Source organism: Solanum stenotomum, chromosome 9 (assembly GCF_019186545.1).
Source record: "Solanum stenotomum isolate F172 chromosome 9, ASM1918654v1, whole genome shotgun sequence".
Lineage (NCBI taxonomy): Eukaryota > Viridiplantae > Streptophyta > Magnoliopsida > Solanales > Solanaceae > Solanum > Solanum stenotomum.
Genome location: NC_064290.1, coordinates 28,294,668 through 28,315,907, shown reverse-complemented (window position 1 = coordinate 28,315,907; position 21,240 = coordinate 28,294,668). Strand labels below are relative to the sequence as shown.

Here is a 21,240-nt window from a genome sequence, read left to right as displayed (position 1 = left end):
TCTCTTGATCTAGAAGACATCCAGGTTTAGTAGTTATATTTGTTAATTTGTAATTACACTTTGGAAGGGCAGCTTTTATCCCTACATTTATGCAGCACTTCTGTACATGGTGACTACTACTGGAAGGCACATAGTCAAATAGCAGCACTTGGGCATTACTAAGGACATTTTACTTAGGTCCAAACATTTATTGGCATTTCTAAAGAACATGTTCAGTTTCCCACTCATTATTATGAAGATAAACTAACAACCTTTTATCCTATCCAAGAGAAGTTGTATACTTCTTACCTTCTTTGGAGAAGTTAAAACTGATAAACTACAAAAAGATTGACCTTTCAACTAAAAAGTTAGGACCAAGGTTAAATCCATTTCTAAATACTTTATGTTAGTTTTGTCAATGGAGCTCTAGCAGTAGTGAAACCTAGTAAAACAAGATGTTATTTGTTATCTGCTTCGAATAGACAATACCAAAAATACTTATGGTGCTTCAAGCATGTTGAGCAGGTTGTTTTCTTAAGATAGTACATGAAGTGTGAGTATTTCAATGACCACCCTATAGGTTTATTATGATTGACGATATGATGACACATTAGAAGCCTATGTACTAAGGTAGTATTCATAGCCAATGGGATAAAAAGGAAAAGAAGAGAAAGCAGATTATATAATCACACACCTAGAAGAAAGCTAAAAGGAGGGATAAAAGAAGAGAACACATCCATATAGTGACACAATCGACACAATAGCCAAACCCAAGCCCATTGATAGAATTTTAGCTATTTCCTTAAGTTGTGATTTCTTTCCTTTAGCTCTATGTTTGTTGTCGACCTAACCATGACCATATTGAGAAACTTAACAACAATATAATAAAAACTTCCCACGTTGCTTATGTGCTTGAAGTCCTGAAGTTCTATTTCTCTCTTCTATGGAAATGGGTCAACATATTGTTCTATGGAACTATAGAGAAAATGAGCACACTTATAAACTTTGTTTTCTCTATTAACTGATAGAAAGTTACCAAGTAGAACATGAAAAAAATGAAGCCACTTTCAAGCTCGATTTCGTATGTAATTGGGCAACAATTAATTGCTAAAAGTAGAGATGCTACAGGTAATTTTTCTAATATTCTTCAACTAGAAATTTCACTTCGGAATTCTAAGGTAACAAGTAATTGTTGAAAGTAGAGGTGCTAAAGCTCGCGCAATAAACAATCAATAATTAGAGTTCCTCGACTGTATGTTTCAAAGAAAATGAAGTAGAAACCTGATCATCAACCTATCCAAGGGAATTGTGAGTTTAATTTCCTGACAGATTTGCACAGAACATAGGCATGGAATAGTAGTGCTGAAACCAGCGATCGTTACAGCTCTTTCTCAAGTTTTAATCGATGTATTTGGGTAAGAACTAATTGCTCGTGTATGAGCTGATCCATATAATTGTTCAGACTTTAAGATTGATTGAATATCTATCAGTGTGAACTATACTTAGATCCAAAGCTACTAAGAGAACATACTCTCCTGATTGTTTTATTTTGTATCTTGTAATTTTGTAGCTCATCACAATATTTACTATATATGGAAATCTATTCATTAACACAAAGTAAGAGAATTCACTAAATCAAGGAAGTAAGAAGTACAACATAAGAAATTTGATTCATCGACCCACAAAACTTTATGAAGCAGGAAAAATCAAAAAGTAGAGTTAAAGGATAAAGATGAGTAGTACCGTGACTTGAAGTAATTTCAGCACTATTTGGTATTCTTGATGATTGTGGTACTTGTTCTTGGCCATTGTTGGTGTTGAGAAGCTGATAAATATTAACATGTTAGTTAACAATTGCTGAAAGTAGAAGAGCTACTGCTCGCACATTAAACAACCAATAATAAGAGCTCCTCAACTGTATGATTTATAATTAAATTAACTAAATTGTATTTCATGTATATTCTCCAACAGAATAAGTTGATTATACAACCACACACCTTGTAAAAGCCAAAATAGAAGGAGCACGAGGAAGTGTCTTAATATCTTTTAGTAATGTACGACCACAAGGCTTTCTTATTTCTAACTTACCTAGAATGAAGAAAGATCCGAAAATCATCAAATGCAAGAAAAAATATGCAGTTAAACACCTGAAAGATGCTCTGAAATCATAAACTCAAGTCACTTAATACTCCTGTTGGCGTTATATCTTGGTATTGGTCTATCTGAAACATAGAGATATGATGCTTATGAACTCAGGTTAGCGACTTGAGTAATACAATCTTTTTAGTGGCTTAATATCAAACATTTAAGTCATGATAAAGTTAGACAAAATTCAACAGATCTATGAGGTCTTTGGCTAATCTAGATGGATAGATTCCTAATATGCACAGACTCTTAAGTATGTGCAGGTCCATCTGAATCTGATATGCCGTGATTCCTAAGTATATACTGATCCTATTTTATTGTCGAAATTCTCAATAACTCTATAGTATAAAAGCTAATGACTCTTAATAGTCAAAACAATAACTAGAGCTCTAAAGTTGTATATTTCACATTGAATTTATTAATAATCTAAGAAGGTGAGAAGGAATTGTAGCAAGCGTTGAAAAGAAATTGCAAGATCAATAACTTGTCCAAAGAAATCTTTCCAGCAACCTACCCAAAGGAATTGCAAGATCAAAAAGGTTTGGAGAGAACAAAGGCATGGAGCAGTAGTGTTGAAACCACCAATCATTACAACTCTAGCTCGAGCTTTAGTCAATGTAACTAGGCTGAAACTAATTGCTGAAAATAGATGTGCTATAGGTGACTATTTTGATGATGGTAGACTGCTTTGTTGAGGAAAAATATTGGATAACCAATTAATAAGAGGCATAAGAGGAAAAAGATTGGATAACCATTAAATAGTCAATCAATAAAAACTTGTTACCATCTCAAGAAAAAAAATTCAACTCACTTAGTATCCTTTTTAATTGAGAAGTTTGTCCAGCCATCTGTAAAAGAGAATGAACTCACAATCTTTCCAACAAATGTCAATAGAAATTGCAAGTTCAAAGGAACTTATCGATAGATAGCAGAACATCGAAGCTACAGAGAGGGCAGCGCTTGAAGATAGGAGATTCTATATAATCGCAAAACTTGAATTTTTTGTTAGAAACGATGTCATTGTCAAAACGAAATAATAGTTCTCTTGTACTGATTCTCGTACTCACAATGGAACTTCTGAATCATCATGAATTACAAATATAAAACCAGCCGCCTTATACAACAGTAAAATCAAAGAGCTTTATAAAAACAATAGGGAAAATAGAGGAATAGATTTAATAAGTTGCAATTAAATTAATAGAATTCAGCGATCACCATCACAACTTTGCAAACCGAGATTAATGAACATGATAATACAAAAAATAGAGTGCTAAAATCTGAAAGGAGATCAATAGAGAAACAGCAATACACAGAAAAGGAATCAGATACAGACCTATAGAGACAGAAACAGAGGAGGCAACATTTATCGCCCAGATTTTGGAGAAGAACATTCTACACACCTGAATACTGTGATTTAGGACATAGTATTATGACGGAATAGGTTTCTTGATGTCGCTGCTTTGATAATTAGGTCACTGGACTTCTAGGTTAGTGATTTTTCCATATTACGCGAACTTTTGTTTGCAGAAGGCGAGAGGTTTTTTAATTAAAAAAGGAAAAGGATTTGTGCAGCGGGAGTTTTTCATTTTTAGAATAAAATATGTTTTCCGGCTATTCTTTTAATTTGCTAGTAAAAGTGTACTTATTGCTGGCCATTATACATTAGCTGTTGATATTTTGCCTCGAGTGAATACATTAGCGGCAATTAGGTTATTGCTGCAAAATAAATGTCGCTAAACCCTATTTTTGTAGTAGTCGGATACATGAGTTCCATATGGTTATGTAGACCCTCGAGTCGAGTCGTTCATGCCCATAAATTCCGCATAACTTCATAAATTGAGTACTTTTGAGAGGAGTAGTATATTCAAGTTCTAAGTCTAGAGTATTGAGTTCCTAACTCTTCTGAGATTATTGATCTTGGGCATATTTATATGCTCAATTACTACAAATTCCCCATCTTTAACGTAAGTTTTAGGACATTCACTAATCTAACTAGCATATTTTGGCTTAAGATTGCGATGATTGCATTCTAACATACATGATTAGCAATTTTGCAGGGTTCCTAAGGGAAGTGATTGAGTCAAGGAAGAAAAAGGAGTTAAAGATGAAAAGCGATGCCAGGAGCAAACATCAGGCGCGGCGCCCCAGCACCACTAGCGCAGCAAGGGCGCGATGCGCCAAGCTCCAGTTGATTGAGGCCACTTTTGGGCGCATTGGCAGCGCGGCGCGCCAGCCTGCCAGGTGCGAATTGGGCGTGATGCCCCAGTCTTGTGCGAAGTTTTGGCGAAATTTGATTTAAAAAGGTCTCCTAGTTGAAGTAGAATTTGACTCTATTGTTCCTAACTATTATAAATAGACCCTTAGGGCTCCATTGTTAGGGTTCGACTTTTTATTAGTGTGCAAGAGCAAGTATCTACGTTCATAATAGGTTTTGATCTTCTAACTCTTCTATTTTCCGGAAATCGCATAAACAATTGTATTTTGTGGTTTTCTAATAGTATGAGTGGCTAAACGCCATAGTTCTGGGGTTGTAGCTACAAATGGATTGTTGATTATTAAAGTCTTTATGAATTAATTCTTGGTTGTCATTATAAGTTACTTCTATAATCTTGTTTTAGTATTTTTTGCTTGATCACCATAAGATAAATACATTGTCTAATCTTAAAATCGAGAGAGGAGGGATTAGATAGACCAGAGAATATAGAGAGCTCGATCGACCCATTTGATTGAGGTGATTTGTGTTTAGGAGTGACGCCTAGACAAACAACTTGCTTGGTTACGAAATAGGATGAAATATAAATGCTCACCAGTTAGTCTATTTATCCCCGCTCAACGATGTGGTTAGATAGCCAATTGGAGTAGGCAACTAGAGGTGTGTAGCCCGACTCATACAATTAACCGTATAAACCAGTAACTTGACAACTGAAATTAGCTCTAAGCCGATAATATGATACATGAGATTCAATACATGCTGCAGCCCTGGAATTGTCTTTTACTTGCTTGAAACATCATCTTTAAGTCGTTCAATCTTGGTTACTTTTATTTATTGCGAAAGTAGTAGTAGTTAACAATCAATCACTAACTCTTGAAAAGGTTACTGTTACTTATATTTGTAGAATTGAGTGTTTAATATAAATTGATCATAAGTCCCTTGGGAACGATAACTCGTTTCTTTAAGAATATATATTACTTGCGCGACCACATACACTTGCGTGTATAATTGGGAGCAACAAGTTTTTGGCGCCGTTGCCGGGGACTTAGAAATTGATTTATATTCAATCTTCTTAAGTCTACAATTAGATTATTTAGATATTAATTACTTGATCTTAGCTTGTTTATTGCATGCACTTGATTTTCATGTTTGGCTGGAAAAGGAGATCTTGTCGAACCTTACAACAAACTTGAAAGAGTTTTACGCCAGCGCAGGAAAATGACGAATCAAAGACGACCTGGAGAATTAGGGTTAGGTCCGCTGGGAAACGTTGATGATAATAATCAAGACAACGTGAATAACCTGAAAAATGTGAACAATCAAGGAAACCCGAATAACGGAGGGAACGTGAATAACCAAGCCATACCCCCTATCATACCCGCAAGACCAGTCCATGATGTGGCAGTCCCACTCACAACCAATTTGGCATCTAGTATTAGGAAACCTCCACCGGGGGGTAGATTTGAACTAAAGCAAAACATGGTACAAATCCTCCATTCTAATGGGCAATTCACTGGTCTCCCCCATGAGGATCCTCAAATCCATCTTAGGAACTTCGTAGATATTATTGATACATACATCCCAATTGAAGTCTCATCGGACTATGTGAGGCTGATGTTGTTCCCATACTCATTATTAAGAGCCGCAAGGCGTTGGTTAGATTTTGAACCACCAAACTCCATCACTACTTGGGATTGTCTAGCAAAGAAGTTCTTGAGTCGATTCTTCCCATCCAAGAAAACTGCTAAGCTGAGGGGTGAGATAATAACCTTTATTCAAAAGCAAGGGGAGGGCATGTACCAAGCATGGGCGCGTTTCAAACAAATGTTAAATTCTTGCCCACGCCACATGCAAACTAATGAGGTACTTACTCATACTTTCTTTGAGGGTTTAGATTATAATTCTCGTGCACTTCTTAATAGTGCAGCAGGTGGACAGGCCTTATCTAGAACAAGTGAAGAGTTCTTCGACTTACTCTATAAACTTTCTGAAGGGAACCAAGGGTATGAAGGGGAAATGTCTAGAACCACAACCCAAAAGGCTGCAGGGATTTTAGATGTAGACCAAGTTACTGCCATAAATGTCAAATTAGATGCAATGCAACATAACATGGCCCTACATTTTAAACAGATGGCTCTAAATCAGGCACCGGTAAACGTTATACAACAGGCAGCCAATTGGTGTGAGGTATGTGGTAGTGGAACTCGTGAAACTGAGAAATGTGAGGCAAACCCGAATTTCGTAAATTATGTGGGAAATGCGCAAAGGGGTGGAGTTCAGCAAAATTATGGTAACACTTGCAACCCTAGTTGGAGGAACCATCCTAACTTCTCATAGGGTGGGAACCAAAACCAAAATCAGGCGCAAGGGGCTAACCAATACCGTTCTCAAGGGGCTGGGCAACAATACCAAAATCCTGACCAAGGCACAAATCATAGTGCACCAAAAATGGGGATGACCAATGAAGAGCTACTCCAAAAGCTCATGACTGAAATAGGGACCAAATTAAATGCTAGAATAGATAAGCAAGATGAGAACATCAAAAACATCCAAATGTCCCAAATGAGTTTAGAGAAACAAGTTGCACAAGTAGCTAATTCTCAGAACTTGCGTCCCCAAGGTGGGCTGCCCGGTGATACTGAACCCAACCCAAAGCAATTGCATGCGGTAAGTACTAGGAGTGGGTTACAATTAGAGGAACTAGCTCCAAAGAAGAGAGATACTGAGGTAAGTACCAAAGAAAAGAAAGTGGAAGAGGTAGTAAAATGCTCCAATGTTGAGGTACCCGTTCCTCAAAAGAAATTACCACATCTGTTCCACAAAGGCTCAAAAAGAAGAATGCTTCGGTAAGTTTCTCTCTCTCCTTAAACAGGTTCACATTAATCTGCCTTTGGTTGACATTTTGCAGGGTATCCCGAAGTATGCTAAATATGTGAAGGACATTGTGACTAGCAAGAGGAGGCTCACGGAGTATGAAACTGTAGCACTTACTGAGGAGTGCAGCTCTAGGATCCAAAATAGACTACCCAAAAGGTTAAAAGAGCCAAGTAGTTTTACTGTGCAGATTACTATTGGGAAAAGTGTTCATGCTCGCGGATTGTGTAATTTAGGGGCAAGTATAAATCTGATGCCCTTGTCATTGTATCAAAAGCATGGGTTGGGTAGTCCAAAATGAACCATTGTTATTCTCCAACTTGCTGATAGATCAATTGCTAGGCCAGAGGGGGTGGTAGAAGATGTGTTAGTTCAAGTACGTTCTTTGATTTTTCCTGTGGATTTTGTGGTCTTAGATTTTGAACCCAATTCTGAAGTTCCATTCATTTTGGGACGTCCGTTCTTGGCCATGGGTAGGGCATTGATTGATGTAGCAGCTGGTCAATTGACTATGAGGGTACATGATAAGGTAGAGGTATTTGATGTTTATCGCGCTTTAAAATTGTCTTCTATTTATGAAGAATTGTATGTTATTACTGTGGTTGATCGAATAGTAGAATCACAAGTAGTGGTGCCCGAAGATCCCTTAGAGAAAGTGTTAGTAGGTTGTGGAGTAGATGGATATAGCGAGGCCCAAGAGATAGAGACATGTTTGAATCTGGCAATCATAGAGGCTCACAAGCATAAAGTGGAGCCATTAGATCGTGAGTTAGGGCCACCACCCAAACCCTCCATCAAAGAAGCCGCCAAGCTAGAACTGAAAACACTGCCGGCCAACATCAGGTATGAATTTTTGGGTACTAATGAAACTTTGCATGTTATACTTTCTGCATAGTTGTCTGAAATACAGGTTGATGCGGCATTGAGGATCCTAAAGTGGAGAATGAAGGCAATTGGATGGCAGATGGTTGATATTCATGGGATTAGTCCGGCGTTATGTATGCACAGAATCTACATGGAAGAGGATCATAAACCAAGTGCACAACATCAACGTCGACTAAATCCTTTTATGAAAGAAGTGGTGAGAAAGGAAGTAATAAAGTGGCTAGATGCTGGAATTGTTTACCCGATCTCTGATAGTAAATGGGTAAGTCTGGTGCAATGTGTTCCTAAGAAGGGAGGTATGATTGTGGTAAGGAACAAAAAGAATGAGTTGATTCCTACTAGAACAGTGACCGGGTGGAGAATTTGTATTGATTACCGAAAACTAAATAATGCTACCCGAAAAGATCACTACCCCGTTCCCTTTATTTATCAGATGCTTGACTGACTATCAGGGCAAGAGTACTATTGCTTCTTAGATGGGTATTCCAGTTACAACCAGATCTTAATTGCCCTCGAGGATTAGGAAAAGACCACGTTCACTTGTCCTTATGGTACATATGCTTTCAAACGCATGCCATTCGAACTTTGCAATGCACCGGCGACTTTTCAAAGGTGTATGATGGCCATTTTTCATGATATGGTGGAAGACTTTGTAGAGGTTTTCATGGATTATTTCTCCGTCTTTGGGAAGTCTTTTGAGGTATGTCTCTGGAATCTTGATAAAGTACTTGCTAGATGTGAGGACACTAACTTAGTTCTAAATTGGGAAAAGTGTCATTTTTTGGTTAGAGAAGGGATAGTGCTAGGACACAAGGTGTCTATGTCTGGTTTAGAGGTTGATAAGGCCAAGGTAGAAGTTATTGAAAAATTTCCCCCTCCCATTTCTGTAAAAAGTGGTGCGTAGTTTTCTTGGTCATACAAGATTTTACAGGCGATTCATCAAGGATTTTTCCAAGATTGCAAGACCTATGTGCAGTCTCTTGGAGAAGGAGGTGAAGTTTGATTTTGATGAGATGTGCTTGAAAGTTTTTGCGATGTTGAAGAGGAACTTAATTGAAGCTCCCATCTTAATTGCTCCTGATTGGGGATTACCATTTGAACTCATGTGTGATGCAAGCGACGTAGCAATAGGTGCAGTGTTGGGACAAAGAAAGAATAAAGTGTTCCACTCTATCTATTATGCAAGCAAGACCCTTGACTCTACACAAGCTAATTACACAGTGACTGAAAAGGAGATGCTAGCTCTAGTGTTCGCCTTCGACAAGTTCAGATCGTATTTGGTAGGTACTAAAGTGATTTTTTTTACTGACCATGCAATTATTAGGTACCTATTCAACAAGAAGGATACTAAACCACGGCTGATTTGATGGATATTGCTTCTCCAAGAATTTGACCTTGCGAGATCAAAGATAGGAAAGGTACTGAAAATCAAATAGCGGATCACTTGTCCAAGTTGGAAGATTTTTCCCATGTGAATGAAGGTAAGCAAATTCAGGAAGAGTTTCCGGATGAACAATTGATGGCATTAGATATCTCTCAAGTGCCATGGTATACAGACATTGTAAATTTAATGGTAAGTGGAGATTATCCTCCGGGTGCAACCACCCAACAAAAGAAAAAGCTCCATCATGATGCAAAGTTCTATATATGGGATGAATCGTTCTTGTTCAAGCAAGGTGTGGACCAGGTGGTGAGAAGATGCATTCTGGAGTATGAGGTTCACAAAGTGCTCGAAAGTTGTCATGCTAGCCCATATGGAGGTCACCATGGAGGAAAGTGCACTGCTCATAAGGTACTACAATCTAGTTTCTTTTGGCCCTCGTTATTTAAAGATTCTATTACTTTTGTGAAGGGTTGTGATAAATTCCAAAGGTTGGGTACTATTTCAAGAAGACATAAGATGCCGCTAAGTAACATTTTGGAGGTGGAAATCTTTGATATGTGTGGTATTGACTTCATGGGTCCATTCTCTCCATCTAGTGAAACCAATACATTTTTGTGGCTATTGATTATGTGAGTAAATGGGTTGAGGTTGTCGTTCTTCCTTCGAATGATTCAAGGGTGGTGATAAAGATCATCAAGAAGTACATCTTCACTCGCTTTGGCACTCCAAGGGGAATCATAAGTGATGGAGGTAAGCATTTCATTAACCATCTAGTTAAGAAGCTTCTTGCTAAGTATGGAAGTCGTCACAAGGTTGCTACAACTTACCATCCTCAAATGAGTGGCCAAGTGGAGGTTTCGAACAGAGAAGTGAAACAAATTTTGCAGAAAATGGTGAATGCATAGAGGAAAGATTGGTCTGAGAAGTTGGATGATGCGTTGTGGGCATATCGGGCTGCGTATAACACACCCATAGGGACTTCTCCCTATCACATGGTATTTGGGAAAGCATGTCATCTTCCGGTGGAATTAGAACACCAAGCTTATTGGGCAATTAAGAGGTTAAATTTGGACCTCGAGCTGGCCGGTAGAAAAAGAGTGAATTAGTTGCATGAACTTGAAGAGTTTAGGCTCCACGCGTATGAGAATGCCAAGCTTTACAAAGAAAAGACGAAGAGGTGGCATGACAAACACATAGTTTCTCGAACTTTCACTCCGGGAGAAAAGGTACTACTCTTTAACTCTAGATTGAGGCTATTCCCCGGAAAACTAAGGTCTAAATGTAGTGGTCTTTTCAAAGTGGTAAGAATGACACAACATAGAGCTGTTGAACTTAAAGGTGAGACTGGCCCTACGTTCTTGGTAAATGGGCAAAGAGTGAAACACTACTTTGGTGTAGACTCGGAGCGTGATCGGGAGGCTCTTGAGCTAAATGATGAATGATCTAAGTTGCATCGTGCCGCGACGTTAAATCAAGCGCTACACGGGAGGAAACCCGTGAATGATATGTAATAGGTAGTAGTTTTGCTTAATTTTGAAATTTTAGCTTAGTTTCAAATTTCTAGGTGTAGAGTTTTTATTTTCTTAGTTTGTTATTTAGATAGGACTTTAGAAATTATAAAGAAAAATACAAAAAGATGAGTCTTGCCACGATCAAAACTAAGGCGATGGGTGGGAGGCAACCCACCATTATAATGTCACATTGTTTGGTTTATGTGCAGGTCATAGGAGGAGGAATCACCCGAAAATAGAGGAAATATGTTGAAAAATGCAGTTTGGGACCAATTAGGGCGCGCCACGCCAAGGCAAACTTACTGGGGCCTCTTTTTGGCGAACTGGCAGCGCAACGCTCCACCATCGTGCTAGTCCCCCCATAGAACGTCGATGGCAGGTGCATAATGGGCGCACCGCGCCAAGGGCAAGCGACTGCGACCCATTTTGGGCATACTGGCAGCGTGTCGCCCCTGCCTTCCAGGCGCGATTTGGACGCGCCGCCCCCGACTCTGGTGAGTAAAATTTTCAGAAAATTCTTGGGAAATTCGTGGGACCCACTAAAAATCCAACCTTTTAACTCCTCCACCTACCCAAATAAACCTACTTTTCTAAATTCTCTCTCTCTAAACCCAAAAGTTCTTCTTCTTCTCCACTTCTTTTCTTCCCCAAAATCCCAAATTCCTCCATTAATTCCAAGGGTAAGAATGTTGCTAGTGGTTCGGGTACTAAGAGGAGTAGGAAATGAGCGGTTGCCAAAAGTTCTAGTCGGGAACCCAATAATTTGCTGCCCCAAAAATTCGGCGGGTAAGCTGTAATGCACTATGGAAAGGATTGGTACAAATGTCAACAAGAATCCAAGTACTTAGGTGATAAGTATGTAGATGAGGGGCTATTGCGACAGGAATTTCCCAACATTCTCGCCAAAATCAATGCTTTGGAACTCCAATATATCTTTATGGATCAAGGTGAGTACAATTTAAGATTAGTTCATGAATTTTATGTGAATTGGAATACACATTGTGTTGTGATAAATAAAGGGTTCATTAGGGATAGTTAGGTGAGATTTTATGTCGAAGCACTAAATGAATTTTTGGGTACTCCAAATTGTGACAATGTTGATTTTCTGGTTATGACTGAAAGACCACCTTATCGTAATATTAGGCATACTTTGTGTGGGGTGAATTCTGTTGCGCGGTGGGATAGGGTTAGAGACACGGGACGTCATTTGGCTCTTCACTATGGTCACTTCAATTTGGAGGCTCGCAATTGGTTAAAAATTATGTGTAGCACCTTAGTCTCGTGTAAGCATACGACTGATGTCATTAGGGAGAGAGTGGTGCTAATATACCGTTTAATGAAGGGTTTGCCGGTGAATGTTGGAGCTATTTTGAAGCAAAACATGCTTAAGTTTAGGACCAATAAGAGATGGCGTTTCTATTATGGGAGCATCATTACTGGGTACCTACAGGCATTACTGATTGAGGAGGAGGTTCATGATGTGTTCCCCCCCCCCCTCGCCCCTCATCTAGTGTGCTACTTGGTTGATGTCACACACACTAAAGCGCACGATCCATCCCACGGGCCCGTGTTGACTGTTATTGATAGGCAAGCTCGTGATGATAGTTGGATGGGTCGTATGTTTGGAATGGCTGAGTTACAACTGTGGATAGGTGGTCGTCCGGTGACTGATGATGAAATGGAGACACTAGCGGAGCGTTACCCTTTGACGGATAGCGCGATGTACATGTGTCAAATAGGGTCGGCTTTCCAAGAATCCATTGATGATGATGATGCCACTGCTAATGAGGATGCCACTGCTGATGAGGAGGATGGCTTGGAGGAGGATGAGTCAGATGATACTAGCCCCAGAGATGATGATACTGATGCGGGTGATGGAGATGGTAATGCAGCCTCGATGGCTATGGATTTTTCCACTAATGTGGCAACCCGCTGATTTGAAGCACGTAGCCTAGAGGCCAACAGGGAGTTCTCTTTTACCTTTGCACTTTGTTTTATTTTGCACACTGAGGACAGTGTTTTGTTTAAGTGTGGGGTGGAAGTTGAACTTCATTGTACATAGTTTACTGCTTTATCGAGTCTTTTTAATTTTTAGAAGGGTTCCTTGCATTTTGTTTTTGGTTCTTTTCCCGAGGATAGTCCCATTGAACCGACTAGGAATAGTTTGTTTAGTTTTGTTGCGTCTTAAAGTCATTGTAGGAGTGACAATTCCCAATGATGGATGGATGACGACCGTCTTAAGGGAAAATTAGTCACTAGGAGTAGAAAAGTTGAAATCGACCTCCTTGGCACTTTGAAATCTTATCTTGATAGTTGGCTAGACGTCATGGGTGGTAGCACTTTGTTTGGAATATTTAAATGGTGACCTTGAAAACAAACATAATCTCTTTGTCTTGACTCTAAATGGAAAATAAAGAATATGGGCTAATTGTGTGGAAACACCGTAATGCAATTTATGTGAGCATGCTACAAGTATTGGGTCCTTATGTGTGTTGTGATGCCATGTGTGGAGAATATTTGCTTAGTTTTTGTATTGAATAACATTTAGAACTTGCCCCAGGTGTGCCTAAGGAGTAACTTGTGTGAATTATAGAATAAGATTGAGGTGTTTCTTTGAATAGCCAAGTTTGAATTTCCTTATGTGCCTCCAAATAAAATATCCCTAGCTTAGCCTCATTCAGCCGTGTAGCCTTGATTTTGTTCTAACCCACTGAATTGAGCCGAATCCCTTTTTATTGATACCATTAGTTTGATCCAAAGTAATCCTTAATGCACTATGTTGAGTTGAAGAAAATGATAACTTTGGTTAAAATGGATAATGTGGAAATGCTTGGTTTTGTGGAGAAGAAAGAGATAGGTAGACAATTGATACCCCATAAGTCCTAAAAGTTTGTGATTGGCCATGGTCCCTTGGGACATTGTGCACTTCGACCAAGGCTAAAAAGCCTAAGTCAAAGGTGGCTAATCCGGAAAAAAATACCTTAATAATGGCCCTTGTCCTTACAAGGACAACATGCACCTTAATTCGAGTAAAATCGATAGGTTTTGGGTGGCTCTTGTTAAGTGTGAAATTTTTTTTTATATAAATAAGAGGAGAGAAAAAGGGGTGTGTGCAAAAAGAAGGCTCAAGTGAAAATGAAGGCAAGGTGTTAAATTCAATTGGAAAACATCTAATGGGGAAATCAAAGGGGAAGAAAGAGTTGTGAATGTTAGCAAGGAAAACAAAACATGTGCATTAGGGATGATGAGTCACTAATTTTACCCAAATGTATCCTCCCTTACCTAAAGCCAACATTACAACCGAATGAAAGTCCTCTTGATTCTATAAGTAACAGTTTGTGAAAATTAAAGTACACCAAGGGCAAGCTTATGGCATGTTAGGATATGTAAAAACTTCATTTGTGAGTGTGAGAGTGAATTTTATAAAAAAAATAGCCTTATGATTGAAATGCATTGTTGTTGGTATGAAAGAAAGGCTATACTTAAAGTGGTGAGGGCATTCACGAAATATATTTGGTGCTTAATCTTATTTGTCTTGTTTCTATGATATTGCATTAGCCCAGAATTAGTTGAGAAGATTCATTCATCAAGGTTGTGAATTGTTGATTGGTAGACTATAAGAAAGAGTTGAAATTATTGCATGTAGTGTGTGCCACAAGATCGTGATTAAATGTGTTTGGCCGATTGTAAAGCGAGGTGAGGAGTCCAAGGTTTAAGAATGTGATTTGATAAGATAGAGTTTGTTCGAGGACTAACAAATGTTTAAGTGTGGGGTAGTGATCTTGGGAATATTTATATGTCCCATTACTACAAATTACCCATCTTTAACGTAAGTTTTAGGACATTCACTAATCTAACTAGCATATTTTCGCTTAAGATTGCGATGATTGCATTTTAACATACATGATTAGCAATTTTCCAGGGTTCCAAGGGAAGTGATTGAGTCAAGGAAGAAAAGGGAGTTAAAGATGAAAAGCGACGCCAGGAGCAAACATCAGGCGCGGCACCCCAGCACCACTAGAGCAGCAAGGGCGCGACGCGCCAAGCTCCAGTTGAGTGAGGCCACTTTTGGGCGCACTGGCAGTGCAGTGCACCAGCCTGCCAGGCGCGAATTGGGCGCGATGCCCCAGTATTGTGCAAAGTTTTGGCGAAAGTTGATTTAAAAAGAACTCCTAGTTGAAGTAGAATTCGACTCTATTGTTCCTAACTATTATAAATAGACCCTTAGGGCTCCATTGTTTGGGTTCGACTTTTTATTGGTGTGGAAGAGCAAGTATCTACATTTGCAATAGGTTTTGATCTTCTAACTCTTCTATTTTCCAGAAATTGCATGAACAATTGTATTTTGTGGTATTCTAATAGTATGAGTGGCTAAACGCCCTAGTTCTGGGGCTGTAGCTACGAATGGATTGTTGATTACTAAAGGCTTTATGAATTAATTCTTGGTTGTCATTATCAGTTACTTCTATATTTTTGTTTTAGTATTTTATACTTGATCACCATAAGATAAATACATTGTCTAATTTTAAAATCGAGAGAGGAGGGATTAGATAGACCAGAGAATATAGAGAGCTCGATCGACCCATTTGATTGAGGTGATTTGTGTTTAGGAGTGACACCCAGATGAACAACTTGCTTGGTTACGAAATAGAATGAAATATAAATGCTCGCCAGTTAGTCTATTTATTCCCGCTCAACGATGTAGTTAGATAGCTAATTGGAGTAGGCGACTAGAGGTGTGTAGCCCGACTCATACAATTAACCGTATAAACCAGTAACTTGACAACTGAAATTAGTTCTAAGCCGATAATATGATACATGAGATTCAATACATGTTGCAGCCCTGGAATTGTCTTTTACTTGCTTGAAACATCATCTTTAAGTCGTTTAATCTTGGTTAGTTTTATTTATTGCGAAAGTTGTAGTAGTTAACAATCAATCATTAACTCTTGAAAAGGTTACTATTACTTTTATTTGTAGAATTGAGCGTTTAAAATAAATTGATCATAAGTCCCTTGGGAACGATAACTCGTTTCTTTAAGAATCTACATTACTTGCGCGACCACGTACACTTGCATGTATAATTGGGAGCAACAAATATATTCCTAATCATGGAACTATTACATGTTGCCCATGAAGACCTTAAGTTGAGTAGTTCATGCCCATAATTCCACATGAACCATATGAGTCGAGAAATCATGAGATGAGGAGTATCATTGAGTCCTTGAGTTGAGTTTTTCATGCCCATAATTCTGCATGAACCTTATGAGTTGAGCATTTTTGAAATGAGTAGTATCATTGAATTTTTTGAGTTCTGAGTCGTTGAGTTCCGAGTATCGAGTTCTTTGTATGGTTATTGAAAACCTTGAATGGAGTCGTTCACATCCATCATTCGGCATGAACCCTATTTTGAGAAGTCTTTTACAACTTTTTCTAAACTTGTTTTAAAACTTGTGCACTTGAGTTGAGAAAGAGTAGAGTCGAGTTCATTTTCCTTAAAATGATATATGGGAACTAAGTATTCCCAAGAGTAAATGTTTTCACATTTAAAAGAGGAGGAAACTGAGATTTCCAAAAGAGTTTTGAGCAGTTGCGTAACATCTTGTTTTAGAGAAAGATTTTGAGTAATAACCTCAAGGGTTATGTTTTTAAAACATATGAGCTGAGTATATTTTGGGAGTAGTATTGAGCACCGATAAGGGACGAGTTCAGATAACTCAAGTCTCCATAAATCATGTAGCCGACGTAGGTAAAAAGGGTCGTACTTGTTAAATGATTCCTTAGTACTTTTTATCACATACTAGTGGATCCACTTAGTTGAGAGGTCTTATACCTTGGCAAAGTATAGGATAGTTCTGGCAGCGTGTCAGTTAGAGAAATTCCCACAGTGTTATATTGTATTTTTATATACACACGGAGTGTTATTGTATTTTTCAAACTGTACTAAAGGACCTGGTCCTGTGCTCATTAATGGACGCATACATTCCAACATTTACAATCATCAGCGTTCTTATATCATGTCATGATATGGCCGGCAAGACGAAGAGCTATAGTAGAATAAGATCGATGACCTCGCTCCTAATAATTGATAAGTCAATAAGCTCAACGGATGCACCATGATGCATGCATTTTACACTTAGCAGTGGTACAAAGTATTTGAAAATTACATCCATGATATTATCAAACAAACCACAGTAACTACTAGTTACAGAGAAAAAAATAAGTAACAGAAAAAAATGAAACCTTCAACAGTTTTGAAAAAGATACTAGGCTAATACTTGTACAATTCCAACCTTACAATATTAGTTAAAAGGATAATAATAAGTTGAAGTATATATGATTTTTGTGTCCATATGATACACATTACCGACTATTAAAGTGTCTACTATGATAGACAGTGGAAAAAAGAAAGTGAAAAGTACCGAACATCTGCTATAGAGGGATAATGAGAAAATGATCAAAATATTCTTTCATGTATAGGGTTTGAATTATTTTGGTCATTTATCTATATCATCTTATCTAAATAGTCCTTAATATATACATAAAAAGTATCATTTTGGTCCTAGCCTTAAAAACTAACTGAAAACATAAAAAAAAACTGTTAAGCTTAACTGTGGGTCCCACACTCTTCTTCCTCCCTCTTTCTTCGCCATTGCTTCTCCTTCATGTTCTTTTTTCTTGCCATTTCTTCTACGATTTCTGCTCCCAAAATCCTCTCAGATTTGGCAATGAAAGCGATAATTTGTGATTGATTGTAATTAGGTTCCTTGAAAAGTTATCAAGAACCCCTTCCCCTCCATGAAAAGGAAGGAAAATAAACAGAAGGGAATCGGTAGCTATGGTGCCTTTAACTGAAACATTTAGATAAGATGACATAGATAAAGGACCAAAATAATTCAAACCCTATACAGAAGGACTATTTTGATCATTTTCTCGATAACATTCATTTTCTGTAGTTCTGTTAATGAAAATGTGAATATGTGATGTTGGTAACTGTTGACAGAAATAAAAGTCTGTAACTACTCTTCAAGTTTAAAATTAGGAGTTAGTTAATTTGTTATAAAGTTGTTAGTTAGTTACATTCTAGATCTAAGAATAGAATGAGAAGTACATGTATAAATAGCTGTGATACAGCTTTATTGAAGATAACTTTTTCTTCTCAAATCTATGAAAGATTAATCTTCTGTTTTTCTATAAACAACTCAGTAAACCTTCATGGTATCAGAGCCTTGATCAAAGTCTGAGTAGATCAGGTGCATAACATCAGATTTCTGAAGATCAGAGTCTGGAAAATTCATCAGATTTATGAAGATCAGAGTCTGAAAGAATCATCAAGCTTCCGCGATACAAATCAAGAAAAATAGCAAGATCAATGGCAAACAATGGTGGCCAAGATACTGAGATCGGTAATGGTGGAGTTCCTGGTCATGGAAATACCACACCAATGATTCCTGCAAATCAAGTAGTGGATTATAATCATCCTCTGTACTTAAGTTCTGTTGATGTTAGTGGGGTTAATCTCATCTCTTTTCAACTCCTTGGGATCAAAAACTATGTTGTGTGGAGTCGATCTATTCGTTTGGCATTGCTTGGAAGAAACAAAATTGGACTGGTGGATGTAACCTGTAGGAAGAATGATGTGAGTGCAAAGTTAGGAGGTCAGTGAGAAAGAGTAAATGCGATAGTTCTCTCTTGGCTTCTAAATTCTGTGTCCAAAAGTCCGTTAGCAGGAGTGACATTTGCAGCATCTGCCCAAGGGGTTTGGAGTGAGTTGAAAGAAAGATTCGATCAGCTGGATGGGTCAAGAACTTTCAGTTTGCATAAAGAAATTGCTACACTTCAACAAGGTACAAAATTTTTGTCTGTCTATTTTACAAAGCTTAAAGGATTGTGGGATGAATTTGAAACTTTGATGCCATCTCCTGGATGTGACTGTGAGAGGTCGAGAGGTTTTATTGAACATCTAAATAGACAAAAGCTCTATCAATTCCTGATGGGATTGAATAAGTCATTTGGACAGGCAAGAAGTCAAATTTTGTTGATGAATCCAGTTCCTGGAGTCAATCAGGCCTATGCTATGGTGGTGAATGATGAGTGTCAGAAATTGACTTCCAGTGGTGTTAATATAGGACTGAACTCCATCTGTTCTACTGGGGTTGATCCCTTAGCAATGTATTCAAGAACTGGAGGTCAGTCTAACAGCCAAGGACATAACAGGTTCAAGAAGAACTTGGGGTTGATATGTGAATTATTCATATACAAAGGGCATTCTAAAGAACAATGCTACAAGTTGATAGGATACCCTCCTGATTTTAAGTCGAAGAGAAAAGTGAATAATGGAGCAGGTCATAATGCTTACATGACTGGAAGTGAATTTCATACTACAAGAAAAGATGCATATGATAGGATGTCAAATGATCCTTTATTCAACTATGGGAATGCCACTCATGATAAGGGTCAAAGATCACAAGCTAACACTAGTGCAGTGGGTGAAATTGAGAATCATCTGCAAGGCTGTACTTTCACCAAAGACCAATACAGTCAAATTCTAAAGATGCTTAACCAGAATCAAGGTTGTGGAAACATATCAGGGATTGCATCTCATGGAGTTCAGGCTAATTCAGCAAGTAAAGCTCTATTGGTTTCTGAACATAATGAGATATGGATTATAGACATAGTTGCCACCAACCATATGAGCTCTAATATTGGTATGTTAACTAAGGAGTCTATAGTGAATGTCAAGAATCTAAAACATGTAAGCTTGCCTAATGGTGAAGTAGCCTATGTAACTCACACTGGATGCTGCTCAATTTCCCCGAGAAGTGTAATCACAAATGTATTTCACATTTCAGAGTTCAAATACAATTTGTTGTCAGTTAGTCAGATGACAAAGGAGTTAGGATGCTCAGTCACTTTCTTTCCACATTTCTGTGTGTTTCAGGAACTCTACACTGGCAAGGTAAGGGAGATTGGTAAGGAAGAGGTTGGGTTGTATTTGCTGTTGAAGAATCTTACACAGGGTCAGGTGCAATTTCAGTCCTGTTTGGCAGAAGGAAAAGGAAAAGAAGCAAAGCAGTTATCAGAAGAAGAATTGAATGTATGGCACAAAAGATTGGGACACATGTCATCTCATGCATTGAGCAGATTATTTTCTGTTAGTCCAGAGGTTGTGAACAAAGCTTTGAATAAATGTAATGTGTGTCCTTGTGCAAAACAAACAAGAGTTGTATTTCCAAGTAGTAGTATTAAGAGTACTGATTGTTTTGACTTGATTCATTTGGACGTATGGGGTCCATACAAACAATCTACTTTTGATGGTAATAGATTCTTTCTTACAGTGATTGATGATTACTCAAGAATGACTTGGCTGTTTCTGTTGAAAAATAAGTCAGATGTATGTGTTACTTTGTCATATTTTCTGCAGTTTGTTAGAACTCAGTTTGGTAAAGTAGTAAAGAAGGTAAGATCTGATAATGGGTCAGAGTTTGTAAATTCTGTGTGTACAAAGATGTTCAAAGATAGAGGAATAATACATCAAAGGTCTTGTCCTTATACTCCACAACAAAATGGAGTGGCAGAAAGGAAGCATAGACATGTGTTAGAGGTTACTAGGGCAGTAAGGTTTGAAGGCAACATTCCTTTAATATATTGGGGGCAGTGTGTGCTTGCAGCAACATATTTGATAAATAAGATGCCTAGTAAGGTACTAGGAGGACAATCTCCATATGAGAAGCTCTATGGAAATAAGCCAATGCTAACACATCTAAGGGTACTAGGATGTTTGTGCTATGCTAAGGTCTTATCAGAAAGTGACAAATTAGCATCGAGGTCCAAAGCCTCAGTTCTTATGGGTTATTCAGAGACTCAAAAAGGGTATATATTGCTTGATTTGGCTTCCAAGAGTTTCTTTGTAAGTAGAAATGTAAGGTTTCAAGAGTCTGTGTTTCCATTTATATCCAGATTGTCAACAGATGATGCTGGTCCTTTTGTAAATGACGTGAGTCTGGAAATGCTGAACGTCAACTGGAGTGACAGTGTCACAAGAGATGTCAACATAAGGTCTGAGTATGAAGAAGAAAGACATATGCCAGAAGAATCTGAGCATGATCCAGTGTTAGATAAGATGATAGAAGGACCTGATCCTGAGGATAATGAAAGTCAAGAAAATGTAGAGCCAGAGGAGTTCATCCACCTATATGGATGAAGGATTTTGTATCATTAAACATTAACAAGGAAGTACAGTTTCCCAT

General features: G+C 38.1%; 1 pseudogene; it reads left to right on the top strand.

Annotated features, from left to right (window-relative positions):
• Positions 1-9,614: 9,614 nt before the first annotated feature.
• LOC125877427 (uncharacterized) lies at positions 9,615-10,921 on the top strand (annotated as a pseudogene).
• The last annotated feature ends 10,319 nt before the right edge of the window (positions 10,922-21,240 follow it).